Source organism: Candoia aspera, chromosome 2 (assembly GCF_035149785.1).
Source record: "Candoia aspera isolate rCanAsp1 chromosome 2, rCanAsp1.hap2, whole genome shotgun sequence".
NCBI classification, from domain to species: domain Eukaryota; kingdom Metazoa; phylum Chordata; class Lepidosauria; order Squamata; family Boidae; genus Candoia; species Candoia aspera.
In genome coordinates, this window is record NC_086154.1 from 54,259,509 (window position 1) to 54,279,627 (window position 20,119).

Genomic DNA, 20,119 nt, shown 5'->3' on the forward strand with positions numbered 1-20,119 from the left:
ATTAGGAGTAAACTTTACTTTTCCCATATGGGCTCTTGTATTAATAAAAGAGCCAGTCTGTCTCATTCCTTTCTGCCTTTAGAACGAGCAATCTGTCCTTCCTATGCATAAGAAAAGCCTTTTACTACAGATGAAGTTACCCTGGAAAGAACAGTTTGGTTTATCCCAAAAGCTAAGGGTGATTATTACACGAATAGTTAATCAATTGATACACACCAGAAGTAATGATGGAATTAAAGAAATAATACTGTACAGCATAATGTCTTCTGTATTCTTTAATTATCTCACATCTTCCCCCGCTCCCACACAAAAAAGTTCTGTTCTGCTGAATCATCGTGGTGGTGGTGGTGGGTGTTCCTGGGAGGGAGGAAAAAAGAAAGTTTGGAGTGTATGCCAAGAGAATATAATCCTGATAGCATCGCCCAAGGCCTGAATGTCATCCCAATTTTGAAGAAGGCTATAAATAATGTTGTTGTTGTTGAATATTGGTGTTGGAGAAGGTTCCTGAGAATACCGTGGATATCCAAGAAAACAAACAAATGGATCACTGAACAAATCAACCCAGAGTTCTCCCTCAAGGCACAAATGACCAGGTCAAATTACCATACTCTGGACACATTTTGTGAAGATCTGGCTCTCTGGAGAAGTCTATAATGCTGGGAAAAATGGAAGGTAAGAGAAGAAGACAACCAGCAGCAGGGCAGATGGACTCATTTACAGGGGTGATGGGTGTACACCGTTGGAAGATCTGAAGGACCAGGTTGGGGACAGATTGTCCTGGAGAAAGTCTATCTATGTGTTTGCTAAGAGTCAATATCAGCTTAATGTCACATAATAAACCCATCCATCAGTTTCAGATCTTGGAACCCCAGAGTGGCAGACTCCTCTCACTTTATGCTTTTAAGTTTAATTTATACATACATATTTTTAAGCAGAGGTACTATATGTAGTAATGTCACCCTGAGTTACAGTATATTGAATGTGGATGTAGAGAATGGAGAACGACCAGGCTGTGGAATCTTTAAAAGGACTGTTGTTCATTTTGTTGGAATTATCAGGGGTCAACTCAGCATTGTCTCATAAGCATAAGGGGGTCTTTCTAGTAAACACATCTCTATTGTGCTTGTGGGATGTCACATGGGTCACCTAATTTCCACTTCCTCCTCCTTTCTGGGTTTGGTGATTAACAATCTTCATTACCTCTTGGGCACACCTGCAAGCAGGAGGTGGTGCCGAATGCAGCTCTCATCCTCTCATCTCGCTTGCACGCAGACTTTCTATTTCCATAGAAAGTGTCTACAAAGAACCAGGGATGAATAAGTGCTTTCTACTATGAAGCTACTTGTATCCAGATCTACTGAATAATGTAAGCTACATTTTTTCATCTAACTACTGTGTGAAGACTGAATTATTTTCTGAATGTAATTAAGCTTAATGTGCAAGTTTTGGTTCACGCTTCTACTTTGTAAGATTGTTGTTAGCTGCTTGGAGTTCTTTTATTAACCTTTAAAAACTCCATCACATTTGCCTCCTGAACACTTCGGGCTGAATTAGGAAAGATAGAGATGTAACATGTGAATTGTTTCTCACATCAAAATTCCCTGAAAATATTTTCCTATTTAACTATATAATTCATATTGTGGGGATTGAATACTATTTTGTTTACTACTGTACTCAGTGGTGTTGGACTAATAACCTACGAAACATGCAAGCTCCATTGCTGGCCATTTGGCAGATCTGCTGTATTCAGAGTTTTATATATAAACTTTCCTTCATTTTCCAGATAATGATGTGCTATTTTCTGGGCCCTTTTCTAGATTCCACGTCAGTTAGGACACACTTAAAACATTCCCTCCTCCCAATGAAATAAATAGTTTCATGGTATTGAATTTTAAATAAAATCAGCCATAGATATTCTTTAATGCAGGGAAATCAAGCTAAATACAAGTTTAATCTATGTTGCAAAGGAGGTTAACCAGCTTTCTCCTTTTGTTTATGAATACACAGTATTTCTACTGGATCAATTATAACTTTTTGTAAGGAAGGAATGTGTGAAACAAGCACAGAGGATGACTCATTTTATAGTTTTCAGTAAACCAAACATGTATAATCTTATTTATGATGAATCAGCAACTATTTCTGATCTCTGGGGACTTGTTTAAGAATAGCTTGCCAAGAAATAGCTTGCCCAGAAGAAATAAAAGAGATTATTTGAGTAGCCTATTTTCTATATTTGGGGAAAGTAATTGCTGAATTTGTTGTGCTTCCACACTTTAAATGATCTCATGTCTTCCTCCCACCCCCTCCTGTAGGATTATTGTCAGTAAAAACATTTCAGCCACCCATACGATTTGATAAGGATCAAATGGAGTGGCTATCAAAGAAAGTAATGACTTTCTAGATGAATAGGATACTTGAGATTATGGCAAATCATGTGTGCTTGTACATTGAAAAGGAAGTGACTGGATCATGACTTTCAAAAATAAAAATGTCTAATTTACATGATCATTGGGGTTTCATTAAGCTTAAGTTTTACATTAAATGCTTTTTTCAGATATAACACTGGAAGAATTTGATTTGCATGTCAGCAAATAAACCATAGGCATCTGCTGAGAAAATGGATCACCAACTTTTTGGTGTCAGGGGGCACGCTTTGAATGTTGAGAACATGTTATGGGATTCCCATAAAATGATTGCCATGGAGGATGTCAATAATAATCAATTACAAATATATTAGAAGGTAAAGAAAGTCTTCACCTTCATTTATTCATCATTTTGTTTTCTAAGAACATCCTTTCTCAAAGGCATTGTTAGAAATACAGATTACGATTAAGGCTGTTGCTTCGCAGCGTGATATTTACCCATTCATTTTTTAAATTAAAAAAGGCAGGGAGGATGATATATGCCAGGGAGCATGTTAGTTATGTAGTATCCTGGGGTTTAGAATATATAAACAAAAACTGTTGGCCACAATTGAAGATGTTCTGCTTCTGCTTCTGGAATCCTGTTGGCTGAGCTACATTTAAAGTCTAATTTTGCACAGTATGACTTGAGTTGAAATCAGTGCTCAAAGACTGCATTTACTATCAGTATATAGACTTATGAGGAGTTCAAACTATTTTTGGTTGTTTTAGGAAACATATCAATATTGTAAAAGAAAGACAATGGGACAAGGAGCATCATTCAAAAGCAAGAAGAGACTGCCCAGAGAAGCCATGTGTTCTGAGGGACTGTGCACTCACTTGTGGAGGATGAAAGGTAATCTCATTAATAGTTATAGTTTCCTGGGGTGTGTCCTAAAAGCTGCTGATTGCGCGGTATAGATGATTATTTATGTATTTATTTTTATCCCGCCTTTATTATTTTTATAAATAACTCAAGGTGGCAAACATACCTAATACTCCTTCCTCCTCCTGTTTTCCCCACAACAACAACCCTGTGAGATGAGTTGGGCTGAGAGAGAGTGACTGGCCCAAGGTCACCCAGTCTTAGGCTTTCATGCCTAAGGCAGGACTAGAACTCTCAGTCTCCTGGTTTCTAGCCCAGCACCTTAACCACTAGACCAAACTGGCTTTCTAAGTGCCTACTCTCTGCTGAGTAAGCAGAGACTGTAAAAGGAATATAAGCAGGAAGATTCTAGAAAGGAAGTTCACTGAGCAAGGGAGAAGAGTTGGTCAGTAGACTTAAGTGGAATAGTTAAAATATCTGTTTAACTAGAGAGTGTGTATTTGGCTAATCAGGGAACCTTAGAAGAAATAAGAATAAAAGTCTTATGAAACAAAAGTGAAAATAAATGGACAGGTGTCTCTAACTGTTTTCTGCAACAAGTATGACTTATTAGTGTTCCTCTCCCAAAATTAATTTGGCATACATTTAGAGTAGATCTAAACCTAATGACAGAGGATGAATATTGATCAAATCAAACAGATGCAACAACAGGTGGTGAAAGAGGAAGCAAGTTTCCATTGGACAAGAGTGACAACCAGTAGCAAGAAATGCAGAAGGTATTGTCGAATTAGAAGCTGCTTTCAGGCATTCACACACACATACAGTCTCTGAGGCTTCAAGGGAAGAAAAAAGACACAGTGGAAAATGAAACTACATGGTGAATCCCAGCGGGGATTCATCTGCACCCTGCAAGAAGACAAAGAGAAAGGTCCTAGTGCTTGGTGACTCCTTGCTACAGTATAAGGAACCAGTATTGACTAGACCCACTGACTTGTGAAATGTGTTGTCTGCCAAGAGCAAAGATCATAGATATGACAGAACATCTTCCAAGGCTTGTCACTACTTTGGACAATTATCCCTTTCTGCTAATCTTTGTGTCATGGATGATGCTGTAAAGAATACCAACAACCGTATCACCTGTCAGCCCTTCTAGGTAGGTCAGGTCAAGAAACAGGCATGGCAGGGATTACTCTTATTGTAGTAAAGTTTGTTGTTTATTTGTTTAGTCGCTTCCGACTCTTTGTGACTTCATGGACCAGCCCACGCCAGAGCTTCCTGTCGGTCGTCAACACCCCCAGCTCCCCCAGGGATGAGTCCATCACCTCTAGAATATCATCCATCCATCTTGCCCTTGGTCGGCCTCTCTTCCTTTTGCCTTCCACTCTCCCTAGCATCAGCATCTTCTTGTAGTAAAGTACAATAACAGAATCTTGAAAGCCTGTTCAAGTTTCTCTCTGTCCTAGCTTACACTAAACAAAACCAAAAGGAGGAATATTTTCAGTTTCCTTCTCACACTTCCACTTACCTCAGGACTGTGTGATCCTTTTTCAAAGCCCCCCCCCCTTAATGGCTTGCTCCTTTGTCTCCCAGCCCCCCCGCTCAAATGGCTCTCCCATATCTTCTCCAAGGTCAGCTCTACATTCTTTTACATCGTCATGGATTTTGAAACTCTGGAAAAGGAACTCAAGTACCTACAGTCTCAGGTGGCTTTCTTATCCTCCCTATCATTCCACAGAACAGGACTGAAAAGGAAAAAAACAATACTGCTATTGAGTGGCTGCATAGACAAATATTGTCAGTGGGAGAAATTTGATTTCAAAGACCCTATTGTCAGTTGTCTAGGTGATGGGCTGCTAGCATGAAATGGATTGCATCTCCCAAGGGACTGGTAAAATGAATTTCTCTAAAGCATGATAATCTTGCCTTAATTTGTAAAGTTAGTTACAGGAAAATTAAAGCTGAAGATAAACTGAGAGGTGAAGGATGCTAAGAAGAAGACCATCTTCAGATATGTTTACATAAAATAAAACAAAGATGTAATAATACTGATCAACTGGTGAAGTTGACAAAATGATAAGAGAAAAGGCCGAGCCACTTCATTCCTATTTTGGCTCAAAAAGGTATGTGTTCCATCAGGCAACTTTGAGGAGCAATATGAAGGGGCAAAATTGAAGAATAAACCTGTATGGCCAGGGGACTTGCTTATTACAGGTGAATGAAGTTGCTCATGGTGTTTGAGAAATCCTGGAGAAATTGTGAAGTGCCAGATGACTGGATGAGGACAGAAGTTGTCTCTGTCTTCATAAAGGAGAAAAGGAAACTGTAGGCCAGTTAGTCTGAGAGCAACACCTGAGAGTATTCTAGAGAAGATCATAAAGAGATTGATCTGTAAGAGATTGACCTTGAAAACAGTGCAGTAATTATTAAAAGTCATCATGGATTTGTAATGAACAAGCCTTTATCTTATTTTCTGATTAATTTGTTTAGTAGACTGTAAGAATCTATTACTATGGAGACATATCTTGATTTCAGCAAATCATTTGACAAAATACTTGACAACATTCTCATTTGGGATCTAGATGGCATGAGAGTTAAGTGGGTACACAGCAGTTCCAAAAATTGTACACTTATCATTGATTTCTTGTCAAACTGGAGTGAGGCACTGAGTGATGCTACAGGTTCAGCTCTGGGTCCTGTGGTCTCTACCATTTTTATTAATGACTTGTATGAAAAGGTGGAGGGAATGTTTATCACATTTTCAGATGAGAAAAATTGGGTGGGATAGCTAACAACATAGAATATAGAAATAACATCCAAAATTATTCCATAGGTTTGAGGAATGAGTTGAAAATAACAAAATGAAGTTACAAATTTAGGGGAAAAAATCAAGAGCATGGTATAGGATGTGGGTTACCTGGCTTGGTAACAATATTTGTAAAACAGATATTTGATTAGTATGGCTTGCAAATCCTTCAACTAGAGAAGAGTCCCCTTTTCAGGAGAGATGGGCAGTGATAGAAATGTGAAAAATAAATAAATAAATAAATAAATAAATAGAAACACACAGACATGCATATGAATGACTTCTTTTTGAATTGTTAAAGCAGCTGCTTCTTTTTCCCAGTTTGTGCAGCTCAGCTGTTTCAAAAACAGCTGCTCCTGTATATGCACAGCCACTTTGCTCTTTGTTTTCTCAGCAATTTTCAGAGCAGCTGCCTAACTCTGGAAGTTGCGGCTGCTTTAACAGTTCAGAAATAAGCCCTTTGTATGTACTCCCATGCATTCAGAAGCATTGCTTTTGAAGGGACTGCACAGCCCTTTTGAATAGCAGTTAATTACAAACAAAATAATTGGTAAGCAGTGAGATGTGGCTGCAAAAGAGAAAAAAGCTAAATGCCATATTAGGCTTAATCAATAGGTGTATAGTTTCAGAATCACAAGATGAAATAAAAGTGGGTCCACATTATTCAGAACTGGTCTGATCCTATCTTAAATACTCTGTCAAGTTTTGTGCAGCATACTAAAAATTCAGAAAAATGGGGAGACGTGGAGAGAAAGGTTGTGAGCATGATCAGAGAACAGGAAGCTAAGTCATATGAAGAGAGAGTGAAGGAATCAGGAATGTGTAGCCTTGAGGGAAGGGAAGGGAAGGGTGGGATATGATCATATTCGTTAAATAACTGAAATGATGAATGTCAAAACCTTGTTTCTATCATTGCAGAGTCCAGGACATGACATACTGGAGTTAAGTTATAGGAAGGCATGCAGTTTCAACTGGAATATTACTAAATATTTCAATTGGAATATTACTAAGTGCAGAACATCTATTGGAGATGCTTTAATTTGGATTTTTGCACCAAGCGGAAGCTTGGGTTGATGGCCTAAATGGCAGCTCCTTCAAGCTACAGGATTCTGTTCAATTAGCATCTCAGGGGAAAATAAAAGCAGGATATAAACCTAATAATAAATAAATGAGATTTAAATAAGCAAATAATGATAAGCAAATAATGCTCATCAATAATAAAACTTGGACAATTTAGAAAATATTAATAATAGTGATTATACAAGATATAGAGAGCCAGTTTGGTGTAGTGGTTAAGGCACCAGGCTAGAAACTGGGAGACCATGAGTTCTAGTCCCATTTTATGTAGAAAGCCAGCTGGGTGACCTTGGGTCAGCCACACTCTCTCAGCCCTAGGAAGGAGGCAATGGCAAACCACTTTTGAAAAATCCTGCCAAGAAAACTGCAGGGACTTGTCCAGGCAGTCTCTGAGAATTGGACATGATTGAACATATACCTCATATCTGTAATTTTAAACTTTATGGGTATTCGACTAAAGCGCTTCTGGAAAAAGAAACATTGTGGAAAGCTATTCAAATGTTTTCTATACTTTCCATCTGCCCTCTCATCTCTTGGCTGGCCTTCAGTCCAATCCTATTCGCCAATCTGATTTAAGCAATTTCTTTTCTCTTGCATTGGGAGTTAAATCTGTCATTTTTAAACAATCAGGATGCAATCCAGGCCAATTCTTCATCCTGCTGAGAGGCAGTTCTGGTAAGAATTATTTATAAAGAACATCTAGGAATTAAAAAAAAAGAGAAGGAGAAAGAAATGTTGGTGTGTTCCAACATTTCTTTTGTTAATGTTGAACTGTATTCATTCTCCAGCAGTTAACTATTTCTTCAAGAGGCAGAGTAATAAGATGAGGAAGTAACTACTTATCTCAGAAATGAGAAAGAGCTATGAACACCTTTACCAATGCTAATTATGCAGCCGCACAAGAAGTTACCCTCTTTCCTAATAAGTTTGTCATGAATAATGATTTTGCCCAAACTATTAACATAAGCCTACAGAATTTTTTTCTCCCTTTCAACTGAACTTGTTCTCTCTTGCTGGGCTCAGATGCTGATCTTCATGCTAAGTGTCTCTGGACACTCTGTGGGCTCTCATCCCACTGGAAAACTCATTTGTGTGCTAGGACTTCAAAATGAGAGGGGAAAAACACTATAAGGGAAAAAAAAGCACAGAACAAGTGGCAACAGCTTTCAAAGGAAGTAGAACAGCTCTGCTATTAACTGGGAGTCAGTAGTTCAATAAAGTGTAGAACTAAATGAATATACTTGTCAGTTGAGTGCAGATAACACACAAAAAAAGGTCATATTGCCCTTTTTTTGGTAATATCGTCTATTGTTCAAATGATCGAGTCATTTTTATCCCCAAGATGGTGGCATATGAGTATCTCCTTTATATGCTGCATGATGGGTTTTTTTGTTGCAAGCACATTTGATCATGCTAGGTATGATCACTTCCCTTTGATCCTAAGGTAAGTACCAAGTTCCTAGAAAAAAGCCCACTCTCCTCTCAGCTCCACAACAAAAGGGCCTGCATGGAACAGAGGGTCTTTCAGAAGGGCCAAAGACCTGCTGGGTCTCTTGAATTCCGTTCCTGTCCTCCAGCTTCACTCTCAAATTTGCCTAGCTAAGTCTCCCTTGCAGCCATTAACATATTAGCGGAGGATTATCCTTATTCTTCAGGCCCCTCTAACAAGATAACCCTCAGACTGCCACAGCTTCTCTCATTCCCAAGCTCTGGTTTGACACTGATTGCATCAGAGCGAAAAAGGTCCTGCTTGTGGTCATTCATGTCTTCCATGCTAACAGTTCCCAGGTATATTCTGTTCTCTTGGAGCAAAAGAAGAGCCACAAAGCCCATCACAAAGGAAGAAAGAAATTTTGTTATTCAGAATAAGACCTGCATATGAAAATGGGAGAAATATCACATTTTCACTAATTGTTTAATAGTACCTGAGAAAGCAAAATACTGTTTTTTCCTGTGCTTCCAACCGAGCATGTAGCTGGTTTCATCATTAGGAAAACTGCCATAAGTCACTCATTGTCATCTCTGCTATACAGTTAATGCTATTTTATTATTTTGTTGAACTGTTTATCATATGTGCATATATGCTGCCCATCTCACAGAAACATGTTATCATGTCCCACAAGCATCATAGCTTCCCATTTTGTTCTCTTGCTTCATAGTCAATACTGACATGCCTCTGACACAATCTCTTTACAGTAATGTATATCCTAAATAGACTCCTTTGAACTAAACTCTACTCTGGGTGGCTAGATGGATATGTGTCTGTAATTTATTTGGCAGAGTTATAAGTAATTACCATTGTCTTCTGGGATTTTTTTTCCAACTTCCCAATCTAGCCTCTAGCCCTGGGATTTCCAGGTTGTCTCGCATCCAAGCACTAACCAGGTCCAGCTTTTTTGAAATTGGTCAAGATTGGCTAAATGCTGCTAACCTTCAATGGCCATCTATATTTTATTCATTTGTATCCCTCCAGTCATATGAAGACTGGCCACTAATCTCTATTTCTTTAATGTGGGAAGGAGTCCTTTCAATGAAGTGACTTCTTAAAAATTTGTGCTTTTTCAGCATGAAAGAAACTCCATCAACAATTTATGATTACTTAAGAATGTTACACTTGCATAATCATGCAAGTGAGTGGGGGAGAGGTGGAAATTTAAATCATGTTACCATGTGATTAGTAAAGATAAAGGACAGTGCAAAGCATGTTTTAAATATATTTTTAAATTTTGTTCTGTTTACAAAATCAAAACTACTGGTGAAAAATGACTTGCTAAAAAGACAACATTTCAGTGTTGAAAGCCTGCTTTTGTTTTTCTTGTTGAATGCCAGAAATCTTGTGCATTAAAGACTTCACATTACTTTGGATTTAAAAATTAAAGATTTACCAACGTTTATAAAGCAAGCAACCTAATAGCCATTAGATGTTGATTAATGTAATAGGGCTACCCTATTCACTTATTAGCTAAAAACTTGGCCTTCCTTTATAAGGGAATAATGAGCCATGCAGCATCTGCTAAGTAGTGAACGATGAAGGTTTTTATGCTGCAAATGGATCTATTAAGCTCTGCCTTCCAAGAAGGGTCAGGAAGAACTAAATAAAGATGCAAAGACTTGCTGACACACTAAATTTTGTTATCACAAAGAATCTACTCCTGAATTTTAAACTTTTCATCTTCCTAGGAGTTTGTCAACCAAGAGTTCTCACTCAAGGTACAAATGACCAGGCTCAGATTATCCTACTTCGGACACATTATGTAAAGACCCAGCTCTCTGGAGAAGGCTCTAATGCTGAGAAGGGTGAAAGGAAAGAGGAGAAGAGGACAACCAGCAAGAAGGTGGATGGACTCAGTTACAGTGGCGATGGGGGCACTGATGTAAGAGCTGAAGGTTAGGGACAGATCATCATGGAGGAAATTATGTGGTTGGTAAGAGTTGACAACAACTTGATGGCACATAATCACTCAATTAAAAACATAATTTATGAATGGTATTCCATGACATTGATTATGATCCAAACATTGATGGTAAAGTGCAACAATTCTCTAAAAGGGCAGTTATGAAATAATCTGCTCTTAAAGTCTCTTAAAATGCAGTGCAGTACATCAGTTAGTCAATATGAACCAGCCACAGAAAGTTCTTGGATTTACAACTCTAATCATACAAAACCTCCCTGTATTGAAAGATTATTAATTTAGAGCCAGATAGTTTCTTGCCTCCCCTTTTGATATTAATATTATTAATTCCATCTTTTTTCAAAAGTTCAAGGCATGCATGGAGGAAGAGCAGTCTCCCCTAATTTTATCCTGGCAACAACAACCCTGTTAGATCGACTGGGCTGAAATAAAGTGATTGGCCCTAAGTCATGTAGTGAGCTCCATAACTGAGAGGCACCTGGGTCTCCCAGTTCCAAGCCTAACACCTAAACCTGTTGGGCTTTGGGACCACATTATGTTAAAAAAAAGGAAAGGAAATAAATACAATATTTATGTGTGATCCTTTACTGAAGATACACTGGTTGAGGAGTCTGCAGTATCTGAGGGCAGCCCTGCCATACTGGCAGAATTTAAGACATACTACTAGGTGCAAAAGATGCTGTAGATCACTCTGTTGGTGATGCTATAGTGCTGGTATAGATATTTTGGAAAAAGTACGAAAATGCTGCCTTCATTTTAGTTCATAAAGAGAACAGGATTCAACCCTATAAAGTCAGTGATTTTAATGCCAAGTCTTTGAGCAGAGGTAGGAAGATCTTAGGAAGCACAATCTAGAAACATGGCTTAGTGTGTATGTAAACCCATTTCTCCTCTGTGAAACAGCCAACTGAATGGGGAAGAAACAAAGGACAAGAGACTGAAAACTGGATGTAGGGAAGGGGGAAAGAAAATTTATCAAGGCAGCTGGAAATATTAGCACAATTCTGGTCAGACTGATTTATTATGGTAATTGGAAATGAGTAAATATGAAGTCCTCCAAGATGCAAAGGAAAAAGGAGGATTGGGATTGCCTGGCTTAAAATTGTATTTTGGAGCCTGCTGTTTGGTTTGGATGAAAGAGTGAGTGCTGCTGAGAAATAAAAGAATTTTAAAATTAGAAGCGCACAATCTGAGGTTTGGATGGCATGGTTTTCTATGGTATGATAAAGTTAAGGTTAATGTAGATTTCGAAGATCACTATGTTAGAAGTGCCATATTGAGACTATGGAATAGATATAGACCCAGACTGTGCCCAAAAGTGCCTTTACGGGTCTCAGCACAAGAAGCATTTTATAGGAAAGAAACAGCAGGTAAAGAGAGAGATGGTTAACCTATCGAGAGGTGTTAGAACAGGAGCATGGAGAATATAAGATGAAACCAAGAGAACAACTGGCTGTCGAGGGATTTAGTTTTCAATGGTTTTCGTACAAACAGTTCAGAGAAAGATTTAAGGTAGATAATAGGATATTTGGAATTGAGCAACAGAGGACAGAATGTGAAGTTGAATTATGTACAAATGATGAACATGTAATTGCCAAAATGTATAAACTCTTGCTGAAATTCAGAACGGAGGATGAACAAGTGAAAGACGGTATGATAAAATGGGCTAAGGTTTTGGACATAACATATTGTTGGAACAGTGGGAAAACACGTAGTTGAAAGGATTGAAATTCACATTATGTTATAATCTAAAAGAGAATTTTTATAAAATTATGTACCAGGAAGGATAATCTCTGCTCCATAGAATGCCTTTTTTTTATTATGAAAAAATCAGCAACTGATATCTTTAAAAGACAATTGATCAATAAACCAAAAATATTGTTAATTATACCCTGGGGAAGGGCTGGAGGGTCTGCATGGGAGGTTCTGCATGTTACCCATCCCTGCATGGTCTTCTTACTCATTCTCTCAATTTCACACCTTTTCTGTTCTGCCCAGTCTCACACTTCCCTTCCCAGCCTCATAGTCCCTGCCGCCCTATATCCATAGTTTCCTTTCTCATAATCATGTATTTTTTAATGAGACGCTTACCTTTCATTCAGTTTTCCTTCAGTGCTGAAATTTGTTTCTCCACTGAGAGCTCAGTAGAAGGAGTGATGCTTTTTGGGGGGTGGGGGTGGGGGGGTGGTTTGCACTATTCTTTATTCCAACCTAACAGACAATAAAAAGCAATTAAGAGGCATTGAAGATGTTGCTCCTTAGTAGTGTATATGGCTTGTGTCCTGTCATGTTCACTGATTCAATGTAGTTTATACATCGTAACGTTTCACATGCCATGGTGCTGACGCGTGTTTCTGTTTGGGAGGGAGCTGCTGTGAGACCTTGTACCAAGCTCTGTATGTGAAATCAGTACAATGGAATGTGTTTGGGTTATCTTCTCTGCTCAAGGACTTTTCCTGCAGACCATCAGAAACCGCTAGGATCACCTGGGATTGTGGACTTGGGAAGATTCTGCCATGTTCACTGTTTCAATGTGCCTGGTACATCGTAACACTTCACATGCCATTTGCTAATCACGTATTTGATTTGTAACACTTCATGTGTCAGTTATTTGATTTGTAACACTTCATGTGTCAGTTGTTAATTGCGTGTTTGATTTGCAGGGAAGGGAGGCTGCCATAGCCCGGACTGTTATCTCTTGGTTGAGGGAATGGAATGTGTTTGGGTTTTCTCAAATGCTCAAGGTTGTTTTCCTGGGACTGGTGAAGACAGTTACTGGCACCTGGGAGGTGGGTGGTGGTTAGAATGGCTGGGTGGGGGGAGGTCTTACGTTTTGAGCCGAGGGTTCTTAATTTGTATTTGGCGCGCTTTTGCTCATTCTCAGCTTTCTCTGTACTTGCATACTAATCCTTCAATAAACCAGATTTCATAGAGTCCACTTGTGAGTCTGGCTTTGTTAGGTTAGGCAACCATTACATAAAGCTGAGAATCTTAAACCCTTACTGCTAACCTCTATCCAGAGCAATCTGTGAGGAACTAGAGTTAGCAATGACTGAGCCCACTCCGTACTCGGGGGAGAGCAAGTACTCAGATGCTGGGGAGCCGGATTCCACGGCTAAAAGAGGTGGGAGAGAACCCCCTCTGGAATCGGAGGATCTGTCAGGGGTGTCGAGTCCCAGTCCTGCGATCCAAAAGGCTGTGAAGTCCAAGGTGGTGAAGAAGGCAGACGAGGCGCCGACCGAGCAGGTGATGTGGGATGAGGAGCAGGGACCTCTACCAGGGACGTTGAGGACGTCTTGGAAGCTGAGGTACCCGCTGTCCCCGAATGTGACTGTGGCCGGTGAGAGAGGGTCGGAGGACTCTGCAACCCCTGTGAGAGCACAAGGGTGGGACACCAGGTTGCAATCCCTAGAGGCAATGGTGCTGAAAATATCGTTGGCTTTGTGGGGCCCAGTCGGGGAGAGAAGGGAGCACCATTCCTGCCAGTCGTCCCCCTCTCCTCCCTCCTCCCCGGGGGTGAGGATGAAAGGTCGGAGGAGACATCGGGCAGGTTCACCATCTAGCAGCCCCAGATGATCATCCCCATCGCCCCCACGGCATTCGGACGACCGAGGAAGGAGAATGGAAAGGGGGGAGAAGAGACATCCCAAAGTCAGGATTTTGGACTCCCCCCCCAGACGAAAAATCGATGGGTGCCAAGCGAAAGACTGGGCAGAAGGAGAGGAAGAAGAGCTCGCTGGGCGCTAGATACAGGGAGTTTACGGTCAAGTTTGATGGGGACCCCACGAAGTTGTCATTTTTCCTGACAAATGCGAAGAGTTATATGGAGGAGTTTGGGGCGCTGTTTCCTTCGGAGAGGGCTAAGGTAAATGCGGTGGCCACCAAACTAGAAGGCAGGGCAGCTGATTGGTTTGTGCAATTGACTGAAATGGAGGCCCTAGAATTGACCGAATTCGAGGACTTCTTGTGGGCGCTCAAGTTACATTTTGCTGACCCGTTGGCAAAGGAAAAAGCTAAAGTGGCCCTCAGGGAGTTGATCCAGGGATCAAGGTCAGTGGCAGACTACGCCTTAGAGTTCCAAGCTTTAGCTGCCAAGGTGGATGATTGGTTGCAGATGACCCTGATAGAAATGTTCAAGGATGGTCTGCGACCCGAATTGTTGAGGTGGTCTTTGGGGAGGGCAGACCCAACCACTCTATATGATTGGATACAGCTAGCAGGGAATGTGGAGCAGGCCCACGCGAAGTTTGTGCAAAGCAAGAGGGGTCCCAAGCAAATGGCCATGATGAGAGCTACCAAACCCCTGGGCACCGCAGCCAGAGCAGGAAGAACGGCGTGGCAGGAGGAAAGGGAAAGCCGCTACGTGAAAGGGCAGTGCCTCCGATGTGGGAAGGAGGACCATCGAGTGGCGGCATGCCCGAAAGGGAGACCTGAGGAGCGCCAGGGGAGATTGTCGGGGAAGTTGCCCACCTTCCCCAGAAAGATGAAGGCGGCTGTAGCTGAGGGCGAAGAAGAAGGAGTCCCATATTTTGGAGAGGAGGGGGAGCCCGAATTGCTCCAGCCGGCGGGAAACACCAGCCACCTGCTCTAAAGGGCGCCGCTGGGCAGGCGGAAGAGGGAGGGCACAACTACCCCTCAGTGAGTGGAGACTTTCCTACGTTGGCAGTGAAAGTTAAGCTGAGCTCCCGCACCCGAACTGTTGAAGCATGGGCGTTGGTCGATTCGGGGTGTTCCCACTGCTTGATGCATCCGGACATGGTGGATGCGTTGGAGTTACCCACGTTCTCCCTAAAACACCCTATGATTTTTACCCAGCTGGATGGTTCTACGGCGGGGGGGAAGCCAGTCACCCATTTTACAGATTTGGTGGTGTTGCAGATGGGTAGCCACAGGGAAGGGCTGCCATTTATCGTGGCGCCTGTGGGAGGGCCGTTGGTCATTCTGGGGATGCCCTGGTTGGTCCAGCAAAACCCACACATAAACTGGGTGCACTGAACTTTGACATTTGGGGATGGGTTCTACCAAATCCCTATAGAAGAAGTCGCCCCACAGGCTGCGGTGGGGAGGGTGGCGGCGGCGACCCCGCATCTCGCGGCCGCCCCCCTGGAGGGCCTGCCGGAACAGTACCAGAGTTTTGCAGATGTGTTTGGAGAAAAGGAGGCGGATCAACTTCCCCCTCACCAGAGAATTGACTGTGCGATTGAATTGGTCCCTAATGCGCAGCTGCCCAAACCTAAAATCTATGCCATGACGCAGAAGGAGCTGGCAACGTTACGTGAGTTTGTGGACAAAAATCTAGCTAGGGGTTTATTGAGCCAGCTAATTCGCCGGTGGGTGCTCCAGTCTTGTTCCGAGCCAAGAAGGATGGGATTTTGAGACTGTGCATGGATTACCGTGGGCTCAATGCAGTATCGGTCCTAAATAAATACCCGTTGCCCCTCCTAAAAGACATGCTAGAACATCTGTCTAAAGGGAAAATATTCTCTAAGCTGGACTTGAGGGAGGCATACTTCCGTATCCATATACGGGAAGGAGATGAATGGAAGACTGCTTTCAATTGCCCGCTGGGCTTCTTCCAGTACAAGGTGTTGCCGTTTGGGTTGGCAGGGGCACCTGGGGTGTTTATGCAGCTAATTAATGCGGTATTACATGATCATTTGTTTAAGGGGGTTTTGGTGTATTTAGATGATGTGCTAATTTACACTGAAACGATGGAAGAGCATGAGCGTTTGGTGAAACAGGTGCTGAGCAAACTATGAAAGGCAGAGTTGTATGCCAAGCTCTCTAAATGTGAATTTCACAAAACACAACTGGACTATTTGGGGTACAGAATCTCGGATGCTGGGGTGGAAATGGACCCTGCCAAGGTGCAAGCCATTTGGGACTGGGAGCATCCGCGCACGCGCAGGCAGCTCCAAAGATTCCTGGGGTTTTGCAACTATTATCGCCCGTTCATCCAGGGGTTCGCTGAGATTGCATTGCCTCTAACTGATTTACTGAAAACCAAGGGGCGGGGCAATACCCGCAGGGTGAAAAACCTGGGGGCTGTGCTCAATTGGACGCCTCAATGCCAGGCGGCGTTTGACAAACTTAAGGGGTTGTTCACTGCTGAGCCTATTCTGCAACATCCTGATCACGATAAACCCTTTGTGTTTCAGGTGGATGCTTCGGATTTTTCCATTGGGGCTCTCTTGATGCAAGCCGATGCTGCCGGTTGCCTCAAGCCTTGTGCGTACTTATCCTGAAAGTTTTCTGAAACAGAAAGACAGTGGCATGTCTGGGAAAAAGAGGCTTTTGCTGTGAAAGCGGCTTTAGACACTTGGTGCCACCTTTTAGAGGGGGCTAAGTGTCCATTTGAAGTGTGGACTGACCATAAGAATTTGGAAGCCCTTATCACGCCTCGTAGACTCAGCCCTAAGCAAGTTCGTTGGGCTCAATTCTTTAGCCGTTTTGATTTCCAGTTAAAGTTCATCCCAGGGAAGAAAAACTTCCTAGCCGATGCGCTTTCACGCTTGCCTCAGGATTCAGCCCGGGCACCTGAAGTCGTGGGGACGCTTTGGACAGAACCCCAATTGGGGATGCAAGCTGTCACACGCAGTCAGACTCGTGGGGGGGGGGGGGCTCAGCGTCAGTTTCACCGGCTGCTAGAGTGCCGGCTGTTCCTTCTCAATTGCAACAAAAGTTTCTCTCTGAGCTGAAATCTGACACCTGGCTGCAAGCAAATAGGGACAAGGTTTCTTTTGACAAAGGCTTCGCTTGGAGGCAAAATCGCCTCTATGTGCCTGACACTCTGCGGAAGGAAATCTTAAGGGGGTCTCATGATGATAAGCTGGCGGGTCATTTTGGATTTGTAAAGACTCTACACCTGGTCCGCAGGCAGTTTTGGTGGCCCTCCTTAAGACGTGATGTCAAGGATTATGTGGCTTCTTGTCCAATTTGTGCCATGTCAAAACGGAAGGGGGGTAAACCTCAGGGCTTACTGCAACCTGTCGCCAGTCCCTGCCACCCTTGGGAGGAGGTCTCCATGGATTTTATCGTTGATTTGCCTCCCAGCCAAAGAAAAACTGTGATTTGGGTGGTGAAAGATTATTTCTCTAAGCAAGCCCATTTCATTTCATGTGCCTCCATTCCGTCTGCACAACAATTAGCCCGCCTTTTCCTAATCCACATCTACAGGATCCACGGGAGCCCCTCCTGTTTGATCACAGATCGCGGGACACAGTTTACCTCCCGCTTCTGGAGGGCATTTTTAAAACTTGTTGGCACTAAACAAGCCTTATCCACGGCATGGCATCCTGAGACTGACAGAGCCACGGAGGCTCTTAATGCCACCCTTGAGCAGTTTCTTCACTCATTTGTAAACTATAAACAAGACAATTGGGTAGATCTCCTCCCCTTCGCTGAAGTGGCATACAACAACTCTGTTCATCAGAGCACTGGACACACACCTTTCAGTACTGTATTCGGGAGGGACTTTGTGCCCATTCCTGACCTTCCTCAACCCACCGTCCCACCTTCCTCTCCTTCGGATTGGGCTGCGCACTTGGCAGATTCCTGGCCCGTGATCCAGGAAGCGTTGGCTGATGCCCGCTCGACTTATAAGCTCCATGCTGATAAAAAACGTGCACCTCAGCCCCCTTTTAAGGTGGGGGATAAAGTGTACCTGTCGACCAAGTACATCAAATCTTCTCAACCTTCTAAGAAGTTGGCACCTAAATTTGTTGGCCCCTTTCCTGTTGTCGCTGTTGTGAATCCTGTCACATTTAAGTTAGACCTGCCTCACAATCTTCACCGTTTACACCGTTTTTCATTGCAGCTTGCTCAAGCCCGTTACCCACTCCAATCGCTGGAACCCTCAGCCCGCTCCTCCCACACCAATCATGATTGATGGCCAGCAGCACTTCGAAGTGAAAGAGGTCCTGGATTCTTGCCGACTTCGTGGCACACTACAGTACCTCATTCGATGGAAGCATTTTCCCCACCCTGAGTGGGTGGCTGCATGTGATGTGCGTTCTCCCCTTTTACTTGCACAATTTCATTCTGCTTATCCTATGAAACCTGCACCATAGTGTTCTTTGGGGGGGGCGGTATGTCATGTTCACTGTTTCAATGTGCCTGGTACATCGTAACACTTCACATGTCATTTGCTAATCACGTATTTGATTTGTAACACTTCACGTGTCAGTTATTTGATTTGTAACACTGTAACCATTACAGATTCTATGGGGGGAGGGATTTCATTTGCACTGAGGGTTTTTAGTTTGAATTTGGCACGCTTTCATCATTTTCAGCTTTCTTTGTGATTCTGCATGCTGTTCTTTAATAAATCAGATATCTTTGAATTCCTGCTCATGAGTCTGATGGTGTTTTAGAATAGGCAACCATTACATAAAGCTGAGAATCCCCAAAGTTGTACCATTAGCTCCTACCAAGATCAGTTTCTTGCGAGGGAAAATAGTTAACGATGGCTGAGTCGAAATCCACGACCGGGGGACTTGAGGAGATGGCTAGCTTGATGCCCGAGTCAACGGTCAAGAGCGGAGAACTGAACCTCACCACAGAACCTTCAGAATCCCGAGACCTGTCAAGGGATGAATTGAATTCCAATTTTGATTCAGAGGAATCTGACAATGGGGAAGAGCCAAAGCAACCGGCACCCAGCAAATTGCTCACAGAGTTGATCACCTTGGATGAAGTGGGGGACCCCCAACCAGGGATGTCGGGGATGTCCTGGAAGTATCAGCTCCCACTGACACCAGACAAAGAATCTACTATGGTGTCAACTGAGAGGAAACCGGGCACGCGAAGGAGAGGGGACTCTCGAAGCCCTGAGAGACTAAGAGTGGTAGAAGCCAAAATAGAATCGATGGAGTACATGTTGAAAAACCTGTCTTTGTCACTAGAGGGGCAGGGGAGACGCGGAGGAGATCCCAGCTTCCCGCAGCCATCCCCCATCCTCCCATCTAGACTGCTGGTGGAACGGGGCCGGAGACGGCTCCAGGACGAATCTCCACCCCGCAGAGCCTGGCCATCAGTATCCCCACCCCATAAAGGGAAAGCTACTGTAACCTGGGGCCAAACCACTCAAGCACCTGCTAGTTCCACTCCAACCAGAGGTGGAGTGAGAGACTTTTCTGTCAAATTTGATGGGGATCCAACAAAGTTATCTTTCTTTTTAACTAATGCTAAGAGTTATATGAGAGAGTTTGGGGCATGCTTCCCTTCCGAAGAGTCTAAAATAACTGCCATTGCCACCAAGTTGAAGGGTCGAGCAGCTGACTGGTATGTTCAATTAAGTGATGCTGACTCCCCTGCACTTGATTATTTCGATGATTTCATCTGGGTGTTAAAGCTGCATTTTGAAGATCCTCTGGCCAAAGCAAGAGCTAAGAAGGCGCTGAAGGATCTTACCCAGAGCCAAATGTCAGTAGCTGATTACACCCTAGAGTTTAAGGCTCTAGCTGGGAAAATCCCTGACTGGTCTCAGTCAACTCTAATAGAGCATTTTAAAAGGGGACTCAACTGAGACGTCCTGCGTTGGGCATTGTGTAGAGACGACCCCGAGTCATTGTACAACTGGATCTGTCTGGCGGGAAAG